The sequence below is a fragment of the Heterocephalus glaber genome, unplaced genomic scaffold (assembly GCF_053883595.1).
Source record: "Heterocephalus glaber isolate CG9 unplaced genomic scaffold, H.glaber_assembly_v1.0 deba00001472, whole genome shotgun sequence".
Classification (NCBI taxonomy): Eukaryota; Metazoa; Chordata; class Mammalia; order Rodentia; family Bathyergidae; genus Heterocephalus; species Heterocephalus glaber.
In genome coordinates this window covers 59,783,684-59,788,387 of record NW_028258315.1, presented here as the reverse complement: position 1 = coordinate 59,788,387, position 4,704 = coordinate 59,783,684, and the positions used below count along the sequence as shown (strand labels likewise).

Below are 4,704 nucleotides of genomic sequence, written 5' to 3'. Positions count from 1 at the left end.
ATGCTAGCTACTCTTATATTATTACTACTATATTATGATCCCTGAAATAGAAATAGCATCTTGAAGGGACAAAGAGGCCACCTCAGTAAAGATTTTTCTCTGTTCTAGCCTCTGTCCAGGGTCTCATCATACAGGCAGCTGCCTTTGGGATGTGGGCATCTGTCCATTGTGATGACCATAGCCCAGTGTCTCAGTCCACACCAGGTCAAGGATGCACCATCACATGGCCCCAAACAAGCACCCAAGTGGGATTTGAAATGTGGCCAGGAAGGTGACAAACCTCAGCTTCTGTTACCATTTCCTAGAACTAGGCTGTTTCCCCATGTAGAGTCTGCTATGATTCATGCAAAGTGAGAGCTGAGTGACAAGTTAAAGTCTTTCTTTTTTAAAAATATGTCGACCTGAAGGGACCTTGGAAAAAAATGGATAGAGCGTTTTCTTTTTCTTTTTCTTCATAATATTCTTTCTTACATGGATTAAAATTCATTACTGAACAATGGGTTCTGGGTTGGAAATGTGGAATTTTTTTTTTGCACCTGTCTATAAGTTTTTGTCTACAAGGTAAGCAAAAACACCCATGCTAGGATGGATTTGATATTTTGAAACAGCAAAAATTCTTTTAGAAACTCTGGAGCAATTTCAAATAGAGGGAGAAAAATGTATACAAACACAAAGCTCATGACACATATAATCTGCCCCCCTATCTTTAATATGTTAATTCTTTAATATAAAGAAGCTGGCTATCCAGGTAGAAGGTTACCCAGGAATGGCAGATACAAGGTCAATAGTTGATTGACATGGGAGGCAATTCAGTCAGAGGCAGCTCTGGACTGGGGCCATTTAGACATCAGTTTAAATCCTGACTCTACCACTTACTAGCTGTGTGATGTAGAGAAAGTTTATTAGCTTCTCTCAATCAATATGACATAGTCATATTCATATCTACTGGGTAAATTTTTCATAGGGATCTTAAAATCAAGTTCTCCAGGTGAACAGAGGAAATAGAGTCATTAAGAGCCTTGTTTTGAGGGGCTGGGGATTTAGCTCAGTGGTTTCACGGCCTGCTGCGCAAGCACAAGGACCCGAGTTCAATCCCTGGTACCAAAAAAAAAGAGCCTTGTGTTTGGAAGCAGACTTCAGATCAAATCCTAAATCTCTTAATCTCCTTTGATTTTGGACATGATATGTCCTTGCATATCCATTTCTCAGCTGTGAGAAAACCACCAACCTCTGAAAGTTGGAGTAAGAATTATGTGTGATGGTATAAATAATGTTCTCAACCTAGAACCTGGCATTTGGGGTGACTTTGAAAAATGGTTGCCCCACCTATTTGGTGTGAGCAGGACCAGACTCTGGGATTCTTTATGATTTGGTCAGAGGGGTGGAATCAAGTGCCCTGCCTGGAGTAGGCAACATGCCACTCAGAGCAGGCTCAGGGCCCAACAGAAGTATATTCCTATTACTGGACGCAATACTCTACTCCCACAATTTAAAGAAAAGGTTTGATTTGGCTCACATTTTAAGGGGATTCAAGATATAGTTGGCTGCCTCCAAAGCAGGAACATTATGGCAGAAGGGCATGGTGGAACAAAGATACTTAGTTTGTGGTGGCCAGGAAACAGAATAGGGGAAGAGTTCCAGAGAGGAAGGGGTGAGGGACCAGACATGGACTTCATTGCTACACCTCCATGACCACCCAGACACAATTAGAAGTGTTTTACAACAATCCACAGGATGGATCCCAAAGCTAGTCAAGTTGAAACTCCACCCTAACCACAAGGGAGTAGGTGCAGCAGTCAGGGGGCACTTATCTGCTCTGTGCTCAAGTCTCCCACAAGCTGCTGCTCCATTTATTTACTGCACCAACTGCATTCTTAGATTTACATTGATGAGTGTATCTATTAGCAAATCCCAGAGAAGCAGTAGATTTTTTAAATGATACACACTTTTCTCATGGAGATGAGACTAATAAAAAATTTGATGGGGGTTGGAGGTGTAGCTCAGTGGTAGAGTGCTTGCCTACATGTTCAAAGCCCTGGGTTTGATTCCTTGCATCACAAAAAAGAAAAAAAGAAGGAAAAGCTGATAGTTGGATAGTCATAGGAAATTTTTACCTTGACCCTAAAATAATGGGGAGTTACTTCAAAGACTATTTGGCCACATTCCTTTCCAAGGTAAATTTAGTCCTAGATAAAGTTGCAGATGAACGCACTTGATCTTTTTTCCTTGCCGCTGTCCCTTGTTAAAAAGGGGTTTTTGTCTATGAACAAGAGAATTCAGCAATTAGCTAATTTAATCACAGAAATCTTTTTTATACCAGGGAAATTTTTTGATTAATTTAAAGTGGGGAAACAGGAAGTGTGGTTTTGTGGTACAACACTTGCCTAGCATGCACAAGGCCCTGGGTTCCATCTCCAGCCCTGCAAAATAATGATAACAATATTAATAAAATGGGAATTCACCTCTTTCTCTTCTGTCTTCCTTAAAGAATTTTTCTCAGTGCTGGGGATCAAATACATGTCAGACAAGTGTTCCACCACTGAGCTACACCCCAGCCCCACACAGACAAATTAAAAAAATTTAATTCAGATATTTCACTCCATAATTGCAGTTAATGGAAAGACAGACAGGCCAAGTGCTAAAAGTAGGGCTTTGGGGTCAGATAAGTCTATGTGTATCCTATGCCTCATTTCTTATTTGTGCAGCAGGACAGGGAAACCTACCTCATAAATGTAGTGTGATCATTCAGTGAGCTCAGATGTGTGGCAGAAAGGTTTCCCCTTCACCTCCCACATGGATTCATCCTTCTCTTCCTGGGGCCCAGGGCAGAAGATACTGTCCGTTTCCTACCTAGCGGCAAATCTACATAACCTTTTGTTTTAAAAACAGAAATCCAGTTTAGTTCACTTTCCTTAAAGTGACTCATGTCCTTCACTTTGGGGATCTAGAGGACCAGCCCCTAAGGGATAAATCCTATCTCACTTAAGCCAATCTTTGAGGTCCTGATTTACCTTCCAGGTAAGTAGTTTAAATAAGAGCCTGTGGCTAATGGGCTGGGAGGAAAATCTGTTGCAGAGCATCTTAGAAGCTATTTTCAAAAAGAGAAATGAAACTGGTGTGTTTTCCTTTCTGTCTCTGAATGTTATCCTCAGTATGTGGTATATGAGAGACATCAGTCCTCTTCAGACCATGAAGAGAGCCATTCTGTTAAGTTAGAGCAACAAACTGAGGATGACAAGGCAGAAAACAAAGGAATCTGAATTGTTGATGATGTCTTTAGGTCAGTGTATTAATCAGCTTTCTGTTACTATAACAAAATGCCCAAGATAATCAACTTTAAAAGAGAAGAGTCTATTTTGGTTTACAGTTTTGGAATTTCAGTCCATGGTCAGGTGGCACCATTGCTTTTGGGCCTGTAGTGAGGTGACACATCATGACAGGGAGTACAAAGTGGACCAAACTGCTCACTTCATTGTGGCTGAAAAGCAGAGGAAGAGGAACCATAGGTCAGAGTCCCATAATCCCTTTTGAAGACATACCCCCAATGACCTAACTTTCTCTAACTAGACCCCACCTTGTAAAAATTCCATCACCTTGCAGTAGCATCAGAGACTGGGGGTGAAGCTTTAACAATGGGCCTTTGGGGGACACTCCAGACCTAAACCATAGTAGTCAGTGAATGAACCAAGGTGGAAAATATCCTATATTTTGGCCCTTTGTTATATAAAATAATAAATCTCCACATTTTTTTAGCCATTTCTAGGCAGATGTTTTGTTACTTATAGCCAAAACTGCTCCCGTAGTGGCTATCAGGTTTGCTTGCAAATATTTGCATTCTCTCCTTCTGGGCATATGTTACGATTACACTTCTCCACCTCCTTTGAAGTAAGGTGCAAAAATTTGGCTTGCTTGGCCAATTAAATGTGAGTGGAAGGAGTGTGTCATTTCCAGGCAAAAGCTTGTATGTGCCAGTATGCTTTTTCACACCCTCCTCCCTGCCTGAGCCATCAGGAAGAATGTATAGAGCCTTTTTCAACTTGGATTCCTCAGGCACTATGATAAATAGGGTCCTTGCAGCCAGCATTACATACGTAGCATGAGTAAGAAATGAGGCATGGTGGTGGGCATGGTGGTGCACACCTGTAATCCCAGCACTCAAGAGGCTGAGGCAGGAGGATCTCCACAAGTTTGAGACCAGCCTGGGCTATATAGTGAGTTCAAAGCTAGCCTGAACTACATTCTGAGACCCTGTCTCCAAAAAAAATGAACTTGATTGTGTTAAATATTTGTTTGTTACTGCAGCAAAACCTAGCCTCTACTGACTGATATACACATTAACTAGTATATTCAAGTGATGTAACTGAGACTCTGATAAAGAGATGGAAAAATAAGAGATTCTCCACTACAAGGTTAATGTTTGTGGTGTGAAAAGTCTGGTTCCATTTTAGATAATTCACTCTAAGTCCAGGCTACAATACAGAACTCATATACCCTCTCCACATTGCCTTTGAGATTCAAGCATCATCTAGCTGTAGAATTTAATAGAGAAGCAACATTAGAGATGAAATGAGAAAAAAGGCTGGACCTTGAGTGGAAGGAGGGGAATACAGAGGACAGAAATTTAATGGTGAGAGAAAATGGGAGACGGAGAGAAAAAAGGAAAGTTTCAGGTGTCAGAGAGGGAGGTTACACAGAGGTCCCGAG

General features: G+C 41.2%; 1 non-coding gene across 1 annotated transcript; it reads right to left on the bottom strand.

Moving 5' to 3' along the window:
- Positions 1 to 456: 456 nt before the first annotated feature.
- Positions 457 to 582, bottom strand: LOC147826371 (small nucleolar RNA SNORA40). Its single transcript, XR_015439655.1, has one exon. It is a non-coding gene; the product is annotated as a small nucleolar RNA SNORA40 (small nucleolar RNA).
- Between the last annotated feature and the right edge of the window lie 4,122 nt (positions 583 to 4,704).